General features: G+C 35.5%; 1 protein-coding gene across 1 annotated transcript in view; it reads right to left on the minus strand.

Moving 5' to 3' along the window:
* The window catches only part of LOC120622814 (protein unc-13 homolog C-like), a 31,283-nt gene extending 25,613 nt beyond the window's left edge, over nt 1-5,670 (minus strand). The window contains exon 1 of the mRNA XM_039888529.1: nt 4,879-5,670. The gene's annotated coding sequence lies outside the window, so the exon portion shown is untranslated. The remainder of the gene's footprint in view (nt 1-4,878) is intronic.
* Between the last annotated feature and the right edge of the window lie 12,065 nt (nt 5,671-17,735).

Raw genomic sequence — 17,735 nt, forward strand, 5'->3', positions numbered from 1 at the left:
CTCATAACAGATAAAACAATTTAAAGATTAGAGAGGTATGCTAGTCATAGTGATAAAAACTTGTACTAAGGTGATGTCAAATAGGAGGAGGAAAGAAGGCATGGCTGGAAAAGATATATAAAAGCTTTGATGAGTAATTGACTAGCGATCATGAGAAAGAATAAAGCAGTGAGGATACTTTGAGAGACTGGGGAAATCAGTAAAAGTTGCTGTTTAAGGGAAACTAGAGAAGTTGAACTTCTTGACTTTGGTGAGACATGTAATGTCAATGCCATCAGTGACAGTAGAGAGAGAGCATCAAGACGCTTCTCTCAAGGCTAAATGGAGGCAGACAGCAATTGATGTATGTATCTATTATAATTTGGTATATTTACTTATCAAGCTTTATAAGTCTTATCATTTATATTTAAAAAAATGTTCTTCACCTACTATCCATTTATATTATGACATTTTATTTGGTATTTAGTGCAATCTTCTCATCTTATGGACTACATTCTAAGAAGTAACTAGAATTAAATTTTAATTTATATACATATGAAATTAATCTACATATTTTGCCTCCTGCCAATCATCCTTCTTTGAAAGTAAAAAGAAAATATAAATTTTCCTTAGGTTCGAGAAGCTTCCCTATTTAAGTCTGCCCCTTTAGCAATAAGAGAGTCCTGCAATCCTTTTCTTTTTAGCATGTTCTTATGAGTATGTCCACCCAGAAGGAAAGACAGCTGGAAGGAGAGATAATAAATCTATTCAAATTACTAACTAGAGTATGTACATACACTTTAAAAGCTCTCAATAAAACTATTCTATGGAATTACTCTAATAAAGTGAGCGGCTAAGTACCCGAACACCATTTGTTTCTTGTAACGAAATGGCAGCATTTCAACATCTATCAAAGCTGCAGCAAATATTTTATGACTCACAAATGCAGGATCTTATATAAAATATTCACTTAACATGGAATATAATTAAGCCAATACTTAACATTGCCTAGCTGTGCAAAGGAAAACAAGTTGACAAATTTCTCTAAAAAGTTCTAAAAGGATAATACTGCTTCTTCAGCTTATCAAGCAGGTAAATGATATTTATACATCACTAGCTGCAGAGTTAAATTAGAGTCAAGTAATTCTGTAGTGACATTTCAAATGAGGTGGATCCTATAGTGTCTGCCTTATGTAGATTTTGTAGAATTTCTGAGTCTGAGAACTAGAAGGGGTTTCATGAGCATCGAAGAGTCTCTTTTACAGAAGAGAAAAGCAATGCTTAGAAAATGAGAACCCAAGTTTACACAGCCAGTTGGAGACTGAGCCAGGATTTGACTAATTTCAGTATTTTTTACTAGATAGCAAAAGGCACTGGACTCTTGTTGGATTACATGAATTAATTCTCTACTTTTTAATCTCGTTGCAAATTTTTACTAAATAATTCTCATTGATAAAGCAATTGTTCAGGTTTTCTTAGTCATGTGCCACTTAACAATAACATTATTCAAAACACATCCGTTCTTCCTCCAGATTTTCTACAATTAGGTCAACAGTATCCCCTCTCTCAGAAACATGCCTCCGTGATAATGCCTAAGTCAGAAGTTCTTCCAACTTATAAAATAGAAATAGTCATCCCTGTCTGATAGCTACTTTTTTTCTTTTTTTCACCCTTAGGTTTAATATGCTTGGAAAAGCTACTTCTAGAGTATGTTATTTCAACTTATAAGATGAAGCAAAACATTTTCATGCAAAACACGTTTTGTCTATCAATAAAACATACTGCACCCAGATTCTGAAGATCCAAGATGCTCAGAAACAAAGTATGTTTTTACCCTGAACACAGGATTTGGGCCAATGGAGATTGATTGGGAATAGAGACAGCTGAAGGTGGAGTTGTAAAAGTCTAAGGAAGACAAGAAAATTTTTGAGAAGGAAACCCATCTTCTCTGATGACTTTTTCTTAATAGTGGAAAAACTCTGAGTACAATTTATATTGTTGAATTTCTATCTTGCTAACCAGCATTTATTTCAACATAATATTTTCTTAACTTCCTTAGTAGGGAAAACAATATAAAACTCCCATATCGAGATTATAACAATTTTTATATGCTCAGGCTAAATTGTACAACATAACTAGGATATGCAAGAGATAGGAAACATTTATGCCTCCTGGATCACAATCATTTTCAGAAGAAAAGGAGAAATAATTCAGGGTGTCTTCATTTCTACTTCTCCTCCAGAGGACTTCTGAGGTTAGAATACCACCTGTCCACCTAACTGTGCCTTAAGAGACTACAAGTAGAGCAAACACTGTTGTAGCATCCATTATTGCTATAGAGGTTACAGAACTAGATGCTCAGTCTTTTACATGCTTAAAAGCTACAGATTGAGAGGGTTATTAATAACCCCCTCCTTTTTTTTTAAGCTGGAAGGGAATAGAAGCCTAGCCATTCACGCATAGACAATTTGAGATCTGAAAGAATCTGTAACAACAGCAACAATGAAAGATGCAAATTTAATTCTTTAAATTTGCAATTATTGCTTGAATGATATTAATTCATGTATGTTATCAAATAAGTTAACATTATGTATAAACTATAATATAGTTTGAAGTGGCATTCTATTTTCAAAAGCACATTTAGAAACAAATTTGGCATGTATTTAAAATTTCTAAAATTTTCAGCTGAAAGCAGAAATATCTTTCTCAAGCGAGAAAGTAATTCCTATGTTTCAAAAATTCTGGAGAAAGTCTTGCTGTAGTAAAGACTACAGGATGGAAAGAACGAATAACAGGAGCTGATAGCATTAAAACTGGAAGACAACATACAGGTGGCATAATGTCTCAGAGAACTCACAGAAGAGTATGTCTATTGAATTAGCTGAAATGGTCAGTAGAAATGAAAGTACCTGGAACACTGGGAAAAAATATCATCATGCCAAAAGTGTATTGATATTCAAAATCAGAGATTTGCCCCAAATCAGCAAAGACATGAAGAACGTCCTTTTTTCAGCTCACACACACACACTTAGTACAATTTGTCTGTGAAAGGGGAATCATTTAAAGTTACTTTAAATGATTCATGGATTCTTAAGCAAGTAGTTCTTACACTGCATAATTCATTCCTTCATGTTCAAAGACTAGCAACCACAGAAAGGTGCTAGGTAGCCTAAGAAGAGAAATAGTTTACTTTGTTAATAATAAGCATATGGAAAAGTGAATTCTCTGGCTTATCTAACATGTTTACCTCATATTTCACCTGGCATGGCTTTATCCAAGCACATGGTGGTGGCAATTTCTGGAAGAAGATTCCAAATCTCTATGATGAAAGTCTAACGACAAAAAATCAAATGCTGTGAAATAAACCCAAACCTGTTTAATCATCTTCAAATCCAAGTCCATAATTCTATTGAAATTACTTTCTCAACAGAATTCTACTATGGTTTGAAAAGGCAACTCTGTATATGAGAGTTTCAAATATTATTTAAAATAACTTTTATTCATTAGTTTGAAAAATAATCATTTAATAAATTCAATAAAATTACTCATATCATTACTATAGTATTTTCTCTATAGATATAATCCTCCTCATATGAGATGTCCACACAGAAGACATACACAATATTTTCCACACCCTACTAATGAATGTAAGCTCAATTCTGCCCATCTTCCAAATCAATCTTCTGGCCCAGGAATTGCTTATCATTACTTATAACATTGTGATATTGTTGTTATTATAGTAATGTGTGTAATTTTGAAACACTGATGTCCTGATTTTGTTGTATGGCCCAATTCAGTGCTCTGGATCGCTACCATTTGGCAAAAATGAGGTTTTGATTTTAAAAGAGCAGGGTGGTGATTAACTTTATAGTATTCGCAAATTATAATTTAAATTCTATTTGCTAGTATTCCATTTCCACTTTTAAATCACAAGAAAGTAGGACCAACAATAATTAAAAGGTTGGGTCCTAAAGCTTTGGCATTAACTCTTTGTTTTAGTGTACTTTTTTAAAAAATCTATGAAATGTTTTGATATATATAAAAATGTATAGCAAACTTTCTCATTCTCTTGTTTCTCCCCTCCCATAATCTCATTTAATTTCAATACATGTGTGTTTAATTTATTGCCAGTTTTATCCACTTTTATGAAAATAATGTATTAAAGCATAAAAGATTATTCTTAAAGTATTACATTTATTAATTCAAAAATGAGACAAACTTATCTTCTTAGCTTTTTAAAGAAAGGCAGAGTAATTCTAAAAATTCATTTTATGTGTTACCCACCCACATCTTTCCTTTTTCTATTTAGAAGCCTAAAAAGAAAAACTGACTTTAAGCTTTGTCATCTCAGCCTAGGTCCAAAAGGCAGCCAACATTACTGTTGTTGCCGTATCTGTCTTTCTCTTTATTATACAAGTATATCGATGATGTAATTGCAGAAGTTAGGGTTCACTCAAGCTGTTGGAGCAAAGGGATTCTTTTTTAGACTGCCTCCTTCAGCACCACAGAACAATTGTAAAACAGAACCAAGTACACACTTTAAGCAATTTGCCTCCTGAAAACAAATCTGCAGGATCTTCATCTTAAAGCACTGATCAAGAGGGTGAAATGCAGAAAGCTCAATTTGCTCCAGACTCAAAGCTGAGCTGGAAAATCACTTGGGTGACACAATGCCCGTCAATGACATCTCAGCTTTTAACCCCTTCCGAGAAGCACTTAACTTTTCTTTTTTTCTATTTGGTTCTATTTCCTCCCTCCCCAAATCTCAAGGGATTAGGAATCATCCCAGCCTTTTATCCCAGCTCTGTTTGTCCATAAACAGATATTTCCCTGAAAGTTGAGCAGAAATGAAGCAATTATTTATCATTCTTCTTTAAAAAAAAAAAATAAAGCAATTACCGAGAGGTCCGTGATCCTTAATAGAACCATCCATATTATAAACACAGGAGAACCGAGTATTTACAAATGCATCAAATACACTAGGAGAACTCCATGGTTGTGATTCAAAGTGCAAACAAAAAGAATCGGCAAAAAAAGGCAGACACAAAAATCACATGCAGATGAGGCAGAGCATACCGGGGAAAAGAGAACATACCTGAGGGATTCTCCTTTTAAAAAAAAAAATGTACACACCAGCTGGGTTGTTCCTCACCTCCTTTTGGAGTGTTATGTGTTTTCCTTTGAGGAATACCACTTGCGATCTTGTTTCTAGTCTCGTTGCCTTCATTCAACCACAAAGAGTTAGAGCAGGAGCGGACGGAAGCTGCGAACCAGGGATCGGACAGACTCAAGTGCAATCAGGCATGCCTTTGGTCTACAACGGTGTCTGTTCTTGTCAATTCTATCGTGCTCCCCGGGCAGCCTCCAAAGCAATTTTACAACTTAGCTGCTGGCACGAAACTGCCTTTTGCTCTCCTCACTGCCAAATATCTTCAGCAGCTCATTTCTCATCCCTGTCTCTAAGAAAGCAAAATGGGCTGTCCTCCGTGCGTTGACGAGCGCCAAGGCTCACCAACAATTGAGGATGAGGAGCAGCGCGGCAAGAGTGCGTGCGGGGAACTTCCCACCGCGCGGCCGCGGCCACTGCTTTGAGGATTGCAGCACTGATGCTGGATCGCCGCCCTCCTCTACCCGGAGCGCCTCGGCTCCCTCTGCTGCCACCGCTGCTGCTACACAGAGCAGCTCCTCCAGGCTGAGCCACAGCCCTTATTCACAGAAAATGCACTGTGGCCGCCGCCAGGTGTGGCCGTCAACACCGCACTGACAAGTAACTGTGTGGAGCGCAGCCTCACCGCTGAGGAAAACGCCTGGATGCCAAGAGCTTCCTCAGCCTAATTTCCCTTTATCACTCAGTGCTGACCTACGAGACTATCATAAGGCCATTTCTACCAGCCGCGTTTGCAGCCCCTTTGATAACATGGATAATTTAATAATTAGTCGGCTGTGCTTGGAATCATGAAAAGCACACCGCACACAGTATAATTTCGAATTAGCCACCGAGAGGCAGCTAGCTATTGAGATAGAAGAGATGCTAATGTCTCATGTCAGGTAGTTTTCTTCTTTTTAATGCGTGGAAAGCCATCTGAAGGTGATTCCTCAAAATTTTGAATTAAGGACACATGCAATCAAAATGAGAAATGGTGGAAAACAAAGTGATACAAAGCTTAGGCTTCTCACTTAGAAATAACATCTTTCCATTTAATGTTAATGTTTTAAAGAGCCAGCTAGGAATTGAATGGGCTACTTTCTTCTTTAGTTTCACGGAGTAGAGGAAGTGAGGAGAGTAACAGCTCCCACTTTTCACCAATAAAGCATTTTCTATCCTTTAGCCCTCCTGTTGAAATGAACAAACAAAAAGTACTGGATCTTAAAATAGAGCCTCAGAGAAGCTCAAGTCCCAGACTAATTTGTAGGTTTTAGGCTGCATCTGGTCTGCTGGCTTACTTCTGTTCATTTTTCTTTGCTTCTTAGAAAATAGGAAGATGTTTCCAGAGCTGAAGAACAGTCAGCCATCAGCTGAGATCAAACAGTGTAGGGAGCACACACATAGATTTGTATGGCATCTTCCGGTACACTTAAGGATAAATATGCCTTGACTAACTTTAGAGTTGACTCTACCTAAATATTTAATACATAAGAGTTGCCAGCAAAATGAACAGTTAACTTTTTGGCAAAACTTGAGGCAAAATACATTCCACCTACTATGTGTGACAACCAATAAATAATATCTCTAGGATATTTTTTAAAGTCCACAAATTCAACACAATATATGTGCTGGGTGCTAGTAGCTGAGGGCTTCTGTTCCCAGCTCTCAGCTCCACCTTTAGGTCAGAAGAACACAGCTTCCTCAACCTGCTGCTTAAGTGACTATTAATGGACTTGAGCAGCTGCTCAAGGTCTAATGAGCTTCGTCAGTGGGCAAACACTGGAGAAGTGTGATCTCCATCTTCAGCAGCCACCACAGTGGTGGGTAGGACAAAGCTCTGCTGCCTTCAGCAGTAAGCACTCGACAATGGCAAAAGAAAACTGGCTGGACCTAAAAGAAGATGATAGGGCAAAACTTGACTCTTTTCTACAGAAAACTTCAGGCTAGCCAACACACTGATTTGAAGAATGCTCTTCAATGCACAGAGGAAGGAACACCTAATCACAGAGTTTTTTTCTTCTTTTTACGCCAAGCAGTAGCCAGAACAAAGTGCTAAAGCTATGCTCAGCTAAGAGCTCCCAGCACTCAGAGTAGTGTGATATATATAAGTTCTCAGTAAACTGGAATATAGTATCAGTGATCTAAATGTTCAAACCTAAGGAAGGTAAAACAAGTAAGATGATCCTAACCCTGAGTGGTCTCCATAATGTGTGAGTAGTATAATGACAAGAGGTGTGAAAATATCGCTCTAATTGAAATACTCTCACAGGGAAAGTAACAACAGAGGTGGTGATCACCAGCCTTTGCTTTTATGGAGAAATAACGTTGTATGAATACTCTAAAGCCAGTGTGTGTGTTCTGACAAATGCACTGCTCAGCTCTAATCATCAGGATTCAGGTTATATATTTCAAACTGGAAATTGTTTGCATCTCTGAAAGTGGCAGGAATCATGTATCTGAGGAACACTGGCTGCTAATAAAATATGTCACTACTGGAGAGAGTGACAGAGCTTTACGACTTTATTGACGTGCAGCATACCAAAATCCCTAACAGAACTTCCTTGGCTCTTGCTGGGTAGTTTTCACCTGCTGACTACCTGATTTGAATAATGTATAATCACAATGATATGAATACAGCAATCAGAGTCCTACACATTCTTATCAATAAAACACATTCTATTTCTGCAAAGAGCTTTTCAAATTCTTGGATGAGTAACATTAAACAACACAGGATAGGAGATAAATACGCTTAAATACTCACAACACACAGGTACATGCCCCCAAACGTACAGATTGATTAAGACAATAAGACTATTTCTCCTCTAAATCTCTTAGCAGCAATTTTAGGAGAAATAAAACCTCTAGGGTACTATTCAGCACCCATATCTCACAACATAAATTGGGCAAAATCATTCGCTTCATTTATGATTCAGATGAGAGAATAGCAAAGTGTCTGGGTCATTGGTCATTTTTTATTGGTAATAAACCTTGACTAAACCAAAAGTATCAAGCAAATGCTTCTTTCTTGCATAATTCTGTTACTGCCTGTGCACTTGGTTTTAAGCAATAGAGGAATTCTTGGAAAGGCATGAATCAACCTTGTGTACATTGAATTGTATTTTCAGCTTTCTAGAAGACCTCTCTCTTTATTTTAGGGGATTGATAACCAATCACTGGACCTCACTATTTTTAAAAAATTGTGACCAGCATTGGCTCTATGTATTCATTCAAATGAATTGGTCAAATGGGTTAATTGTCAAGATAATTGAGGACAAAAACATTATATATCTAAAATTGCAAGTTGGTGTTTCTTTCTCTGTATAACTGAATAATGAATAGAAGAAAAATATTGGGGAATAAACCATCCAGTACAATATGGAAAAGTTTGCAAAATATTGATTTTATGATAGTAAAGAACATGCTAAATTCAGTTCATAAATTAAAACTTTCCAATAAATTATGGCTTACTTAAAAATTGTACCTTCAAGTGGATGCGATAGTGTGTAACTTTGGAGACTAAGTTATAAAAGGTACTGCAGTTTTCTCTTTGCCTACTCCCTCTTGGTTTGTTTACTCTGGGGAAAGTTAGCTGTCATGTCATAAGGACGCTCAAGCAGCCTAAAAGGAAGCCAACAGGGCAAGGGGATAAGGTCTCCTGCCAACAGCCAGTTAGGAACTGAGACTCTGTGTCAACAGCCAAGCGCATGAGCCATTTTGAAAGCTGACCTTCCAGCCATATTCAGTCTTTGAGATGACTACAGTGCCTGCTGACATGCTGAATAAAACCATCTGAGCTATTCCTGAATTCCCGACCCACAGAAACGGTGAGATAATAAATGTTCATCATTTAAGTAAAAAAAGAAAGAAAGAAAAGAAAAGAAAAGAAGAAAAAAAGAGAAAAGAGAGAGAAATGTATCTTTGGAAATCCCAAATGAAGAACTAGATTGACTATTATTTAATAAATGAATTTAAGTACACCTTAAGTTGTTTTAAGATGTAAAAGTTTTAGGTTCAACAAATTCAGTAACAAGATGAGAATGCTCCCCTAGTCAGTGCTTGCAGTTCTCTTCTCTATGGCTCTTAGCACTTTTACAAATCTCTATTGTAGCATTAGTTTATTATAAAGTACATTAACTATTAATTTACTCATCTGCCTGCCTTTCCCTGCTAGACTGTGATCTCCTTGAGGACGGAGACTGTGGTTCATTCACATTTATATCACCACTGTCCAGGCAAAGGCCAGACACTTGAAAGGTAAGTTGAGTAAGTTAGTGAGTGAATAACAGTGTACTAAGGAGAATACAGAGTTAATGGGGCTAAGGACATGGGTTGAGTCCCTGTGTAGCCTACTAGCTTTATTCTATTTCTTGGTCCAAATGGCACCCTTAGTTCTTACCAGCTGTCTCATAAATGTAACCCAGGACAAATATTCTAACTACATATTCCAGCAGTGGTGAGTCAATAACACAACAATAATGTCTAAAGTTCGTTTAACACCCTTTCAAAATCTTTTTACATATATCTTCTCATTTAATACTTATCTTTAAAAAAATGCAAGACATTATAGTAGTCTTGTTATTGTCCCCATATTAAAATACTGAAACGGAGACTCAGAAAGTCTACATGACTTACCTGATTATATATAACTAGTAAGTGATGGAGACTAGATTAGAAATCAAGCATTCAAACCTGGTTCCACTGCAAATATGGCAAGTAAAAATTAATATATCAAAGTTCTTACCAGATATCATTGTCATTACTCTCTACCATTACTAACTTGCCCTCCGTTCACTGTGGTGAAGTTTTCAGGAGTAATTATTTTTTTTAATAATAATTTTTAATCAAAGTTTTAGAATTCCAAAGGGCCTATCTTTGACTCATAGTTCTGCTGTTTTCTTCCTAGATGGTCTTACACCAGTTTTGTAACCTCCTTGAGCCTCTATTTCCTTTGTTTGTACTGACTATGTGCTCAATATGTGTATTCCTTTTTCTTTTTCCAGTCTTTATGAATTTCCAAATGCAGATTTCAACATGATTTGACAGAAGTAAAACTATTCTTTTAATGGTTTATATTTGCTTGCTAAATGTTTTATGTTCACTAGACATTTTTCTTGCTTGACAATAGTTAAAGTTCACATATAAATTGAGATATCTTGTTCAGTATGAGAAGGAAAGAATGCCTCAGATAAAATATTTATTACACAGTGATAATAAATAAATGACTCAGGTTTTTCTTTCTTCCAAAAAAACAGCAATGATCTCTTTTCCTCTTTTGAGAAGATTAAGGGAATGATTTTGAATTATATTACTTGCCAGTATTTCAGGAGTTATTCAGTGTGTGTCAATTACTCCAAGAGCAGTGAAAATGGCCTTAACAGAAACTGCATGCTGACTGGGTGAGAATCATTATTCACTAGAAACTGCATGAATTCAAACTTTGCAAAGACATATACTTTGTCTAACAGTTTTTTTTTAAATTATATTTAGTAACGAAGAGATTTAATTGCCCAGTTTCTGGTTATAAGCAATGGTTCGTGCCTCATATTAAAAGTTCTTTCTACCTAACTTAATAAGTTTCTGGGACATACATGAACCATGATACAAGTCAAGTATGTATTTCTTTGAATAGGTCTAAAATACTTGCATCAAAAATATACCCATTTAGAACATTTTATTTAATATAATTGGACATCATATCCTTCCTCTTCATAGCATTTCATATTCTGCTCAGTTTCCTGGCTTTGGCTCCAAAGAGCATATCCACACACTCTGCAGAGCATGAAAAGGTAAAAGCAGAGACAAAACTCTGCTTCCTGGTTTGCAGCCAGGGAGAAACTCCTTCATACAACTATCAGGTTGACTTTAGGTCAACTGTGTACTAAATGAAGTTGGTCTTCAGAGCCCTTCGCTTTCCAGAATTTTGCCCTTTTTTATTTCTCCTTTATCAACTCTTTGATTACTTTAGCTATGCTATTCAGAAAAGGCTTTATAAGAAACCAACTCTATGTTGCAAATTAATAAAGTACATCACATGGGAGGAAGAAGAAATTAAGGCAATGAACCCATGGTCTTTTTAGAATAATTCTAACAGCACTTAAATTCAGTTGGTAATTTTCGTTTATGGGACATTTATAAAATGAGGGGCATTAAGAAGCAGCTACACATTCATGTGTTCGCTGTGAGGATTAAAAGCATGAAAAGCATAAAGAACTGGACAGAATGTCAGCTGTTATTATTATCATCATCATTATCATTTTTTAATGGATGCTGAAGGAGGAGATGCTATACCTCTAGGAGTGGTGAAAGGAAGTACTTAGTATCTGATAGCATCATATAAGAATTCAAAAGGAGATAATAAAAGTCTTCCTTATGTAGATGAATTTTTAACCAGTTTCCAAATATATACCTTGAAAAAAGGTACATACTTTTAAAAGAATTCCAGAACGGTGTTCCAGAAGTTTCAACAGCTAGTGGAGACTATTTTTTTAGATTAGTAAGTCATCCTATATTAAATTACAAATACTGCTACCTGCAATTATTTTCTCCCATTTCATATGTTGCCTTTTCGCTTCATTGTTCCCTTTGACGCTCAGAAGTTTTTAAGTTTGATGTAGTCTCACTGGCCTATTTTTTGCTTTTGTTGCCTCTGCTGTTAGTATTAAATCTAAGAAATCACTGCCAAATCCAATATCTTGAAGCTTTTCCTCTATGTTTTCTTTTAGGAGTTTTATAGTTATAGGTCTCACATTTAGTCCACTTTGAGTCAATTTAATCCATTTTGGTGTAAGGCAAAGGTCCAGCTTCATTCTTTTTCATGTAGATATCTAATTTCTCCAATATCATTTGCTGAAAAGACCATTGTTTCTCATTATGTGATCTTGGCACTCTTGTCAAAGATCATTTGACTGTATATGTGAGAGTTTATTTCTGGGCCCTCTATTCTATTGCATTGGTTTACGCGTCTTTATCTATTAAGGGGTTAATGTCCAGAATATATAAAGAACTCTTATGACTCAGCAACAAAAAAAATCAAATAACCCAATTTACAAATGGGTCAAAGGACTTGGAACAGACATTTCACCAAAGAAGTCAAACGGCCAACAGATGAAATTATCAAAAATATAAAACATATACAAATGATTAACATATAAAAATATGCTCAATATCACTAATCATTAGAGAAATGCAAAACAAAACTACAATGAGCTATATAACCTTGCATCCAATAGGATGGCCACTATCAAAACAAAACTACGCAGAAAACAAGTGTTGACAAGGATAAGGAGAAATTGTAACTCTTATCTACCATTGGTGGAAATGTAAAATGGTGCAGCCACTATGGAAAACAGTGTGAAGCTTCCTTTAAAAAATTTTTGCTCAAGGTAGAAGGTAGAATACTGAAACTACCTCCATCCTGAGATCCTTAAGAAGAGGGGCCATCCCGAGGTGCATCATATTCCTCATAATTTGCAAACACAAATACTTCCAATGATCAGGAAGGTCATGTGAATGGTTTAAGTAAATTGAATGTGAGAAAATTCACAGAGATAGGACTGTAGGACACTGCAGAGTACAGCTCTATGTAAAAGGAATAGCTGCTTAATGAGATGAGTGTCAGATGAAGAAATTTGCTTATTTTTCAAAATAGGCTAGGAATCTGGAACTTTGTGTAAAAACTTGCAATTTTAGGACAATCTTCATGCAAAAAAAATAAATTAAAACTTCTGTAGGTTCTTTTCAGTTTACTGGCTACCAGCTTTTGATTCTTGCTACAAAGCTCAGAGATAAGGAATGTGGATCTTCTTCTAATTCCAAATTATATACAAAAAGAGGACTGAGTCCTCTTTTCTCATGGAGAGACCCAAATAAGGACCTTCAGACCTTTGGGGTTCCTGAGACTTAGGATGTTTTCCTAGCCCAGCATCCTTTCTGCTGCTGCTTCTCCTTGGTATCAGTGGCTCCATGGGCTGTTGTTAGTCAATAGGCTTCTATTATAAAAGCTCCTCTCTTAGAATATCAGTTATTATACAGAGAACATCTTTCCTTTGTCTCCCAATGTCCTGGTTGTATCTGCTTCCCTCACTTGTTCCCTGGGTTCTTCTTCATTCTGATAAGTGCTCAAAATACTTTGTTTCCATTGCTCTTATCATTGTCTTTGATCAAGAGATGCCTTCCAATAACAAGAGCCCCTGACTAATTCACTAAAGGCAACTGTCAGCTGAATTTTAAAATTCATTTAAGAACCAGTTCTCACAAAAACTACCTGAATCTATTGGGATTACTTAGAGAAATTAGCTTCTATAATATGGCATAATGCAGTCTCTTTTCTCCTCTCTGAATTACCCTCTGATATGTGATGAGTTGGGGCACATTCTCCTCCTGCTCAGAGTACAAATAAAAATTATTTGGGGTTTAACGTAATCAGAGAGAAAACATGTAAGATGATTATTAACATTACTTTCCTGTACAATTGTATTTTCTTGCTTAAAAAAGGTGCATCTGGGGGCAGAATGTAGCCAAAACTATCTCAGCCTTAAGAAGATCCAAAAACATTTCTAAACACTGAGACATGACTTTGGAGGGTCCTGATGCAATATTTAACAAGTTTCACATAGAAAAATCTTTATGCCAACTATATTATGACAACAGTACTGTAAATGATAAATGCACCTCCACCAGTTGGGGAAAAAAGTCTCTTCTAAGGTGCTGCCTCTCAGAAAGAATGGAGATTCAGAAATCATTTTAGCATGCAATACAAGTACATGATTGTGGCTGACAACATGCTTTTACGCTGTGCTACCATTTCCCTCCAATGACACAGGCTGCTGTCAGAGCCTCTGAGGTGCCAAAGGGTTATAAGTTTGCTGTTTGCTTACCAAGTCTTCTTCACCTGGTGCTGACTCTAGATGAGATGCTATTTCTAAAACACTACTTGGAGTTTTAAAAAAGCATGGCGTTTCAGATAGCATCTTTAATAATAAAAGTGAAGTCTTGGTTTAATGTGGTAGATTTCTGGCTCACATAAGTATGCAGGCTTCTTTTATTTAGATGTGTATTTAAATGCCTCAGAAGAATACCTGAGCATCACTTCGGAATTTATTTTGCCTGATTGAGATGCATTACATGTCCTCAGAGTGCATAGAAATACAGAATACTCAGTTATTATTTGAAGAAAGACCATTTTTATCTACTTTTCATAGATATCCATAGGGATAGCTTTGTATAAATAGCTGGAAAAATATAGTGTTTTTGCTAAATGTAATCCTTAGACTTAAAATACTACTTCCACAGAGTGTTCAAGATTTAGAGAGACAGATCAACCATAATGACTCTTTTCAGCAAGTAGATGAACGTCTCCACAAAATTGTTAATTTGCTTCCAAACCCTTCAGTCAAGCTGTGGGATTTAATGGTCCCTTAAATACACAGTTCAGGATGAAGAGGTAGATACAGTCTTTCCTGTGAGGTATCTCAGTTCTCATTCTACTCCGCAAACATGTTGGTCCTTTCTGATTTTATTTCCTGACATTGTAACCCATTTTTGCTCCCCAAAGCTCACATCTTTCATCTGTCAAGCCTCCAATCTGTAAAAGAGCAATGGCAAAAGACTATTTCCTTCCAGAACAGATGGGCCTGTTTGTGATTTGCCAAACTCCAAAAGATATGTTCTTCTCCAAATCCTGCCAGAAAGAACTTGAGTGCTAAAATAGATTCAGAAAAACCCTCTATCTTGACACAACTGTTTGACTGTAAATTATGTTTCTGGATATAAAACCATCCAACCTGTTTTATTTCCATTTTCATGTGCAGCAGTCAATTCCCCTGACAATATTTTAGTCATTTTAGGTTTGTGAACCATGAACTTTAGTCATTAGCTCCATACTCTTGTAGATTCACCTCTGCTAACTGATATATGCATCAGACTTCCTTGAGCATTTTGTTCATCCTGCAGTCCTGCAGATTCATTCTGTAATGAGCCTTCCCAAATGCACTCTTAGCAGTGCTTCTCTAATGGGTATTGTAACTGCTTTTGTGAGCCTACTTTCCCAGGATCTGTGCTCATTGATAGTGATATGTATATAACACCAAGATTTTACCCTGTGGCTGATAGAGCTAAATCCTTTACATGTAGTATCTCATTCAAGTATCTCAACAACATCCCTATTTCACCAGTGAAGAAGCTCACCGAAGCTCAGAGAAGTCACCTAACTTGCTTCAGGTCACACAGCATCCAAAAGTTCAAACTCAGGCAGGTTTGATTTAATTCAAAGCTTTGTAGATTCTGTTATGGTAGGCTTTTTTCCACAAAACTGAAAGAATTTTTACAACAAAAGTTTGGGTACAATTCTGATGAACTAGGAAGGCACCAGTTGAGGGTCTTCATGTAACAGAGGAAGTATAATAATTTAAAACCTGAAAACTTTTAAAATAAAGTCCACAAAATAATTAAGTAAAAGTGTGTAAGTACACTTAGGGGAGAGCTTGTTTGCCTCTTAAACTTAATAAAAAATTAATAATATAATATAATATAATATAATATAATGTAATGTAATATGATATGATATGATATGATGATATGATATGATATATAATATAATATATAATATAATATAATATAATATAATATAATATAATATAATATAATATAATATAATATAATATAATATAATATAATATAATATAATACAATACAATACAATACAATACAATACAATACAATATAATATAATATAATATAATATAATATAATATAATATAATATAATATAATACAATATAATATAATATGTTACATTGTCTACCAATGGAAGAAGAAATAAAAATTTATAATTTAATGCAAAAAAAAAGAAAAAGAGAATGTCAATCCGAGCCTTTCTTGCAGCTAATGCTCGCCCCCTGCTGGCAGGTCTAATTTGTGTTTCAAAAGCATTCTCTGCAACTAGAAGCCTTCTGCAGGATCATTAAACATAACCTATTTTTCTGTCAGTTTAGAATTAAAACAGCAAAATCAGCCTTCTGACCTCCATAAGCCAATGTAAAAAAATCATAAATGCAAGGAACTACACAAATATGCTCTATTATGATTTCTTCGCAGGTGAGGGTAACTTGCTTCCTTTGATTTCTAGCAGTCTGAGTTTTGTCATGTACAAGAGATGACAGATAAACTCTTATTAGTTATTCCCTTCAGGTGGTTCTGATGAGAGCAGCAGAGAAGAAAAGACTGACATTCTAAGGGAAGAATTAATTAGAGCAGAAGCTCACCTCTATGATTTCATTTCATTACTGAAGAAAAAAAGACACTAAGAACCTCAGCATATATTCCAATCTATTCCTCTCTTCTTTCTAATAATGCAGTATTTTTTTTTGCAGCCAGTAACCTGATGAATGCTGCAACATTGATATGAAACAGTCAGCATCTTATAGCTTTGTTTGTTTCTTGAGACAGATACTGTCAGCGAGTGTGCAAAAGTCTCCATTGGAGCTAAAGAAAGCAATTAGATATGTGATCTGTAAGAAACAGGGGTGGGCCCAGAGTATAATAAACTCGCATTCAAACATACACACACACACACTTGAAAAGAAAATTTTAAAAATATCAAATCATATACTTAAATTATAATTTTATAATGAGACAGAAAATATATCAATATGTTAATTTACTCAAATATCATCAGTATTTTAGAAGGGTGATATCTAAAAATAATTAGCAAATTAGTAGCTTTTAATCTGTGCTTTCTGTTCTATTTTTCATGGAATGATCCTTACACTTATTTGTCTGGTCTCTTCACTAAATTGGTTTGTGTGAAAATGATATTCCTTAATACAGCATCCAAAATACAGCTTATCCTGCTACTATACATATTTGCATAAGGAACATTATCTCATATGTTTGTGATAAATAGGACACTAGTTACAAAGTTTTCACAGGAATGCCTATTTTGTTACAGCAGTAACATTACCCCATGATAAAAACATTTTTTTGTGCTAGGTACTTGCATACATTAACCATGCTCCATTGTCTGGAATCCTCCAAGACACCAGGGAATTGTTCACTGACTGTAGGCTGCTGCAAAACTCCAGGGATAAAGGAAAAGCTGAGAGGACAGGAGACCTGGGAGCCATGAGAAAGTAGACAGTAACCTCAAAAAGTGAATTTTGCCCATCTGTACATTTTAGGTAAGAAAATACATATACATACAGAAAACTTTTAAAAATAATTTTATAATTTACTCATGACTAAGGATAATTTAAAATAACTACATCATATTCTTTGCCTGTTATGTAACATATAAAACTAGGAAATCTCACTCCTATGTGGCAACTAAAAAACCTGAACTCATAGAGAATAGAATGGTGGTTGCCAGAGGCCAGGGGGCTCAGGAAATAGGGAGATGTTGGCCAAAGGGTACACACTTCTAGGTATAAGATTAGTAAGTTCTGGGGATCTAATGTACAGTAAAGTGACTATAATTAAAATACTGTATTATATAATTGAAAGATGTTAAAAGAATAGACAAAAAGTTGTAATTTTGTGAGCAGTTGGAAGTGTTAAAAACCTTATTGTGGTAATATTTTTGCAATATATATAAGTGTGTATCAAATCATCACATT

The sequence above is a fragment of the Pteropus medius genome, unplaced genomic scaffold, assembly GCF_902729225.1.
Source record: "Pteropus medius unplaced genomic scaffold, Ma_sr-lr_union100, whole genome shotgun sequence".
NCBI lineage: Eukaryota > Metazoa > Chordata > Mammalia > Chiroptera > Pteropodidae > Pteropus > Pteropus medius.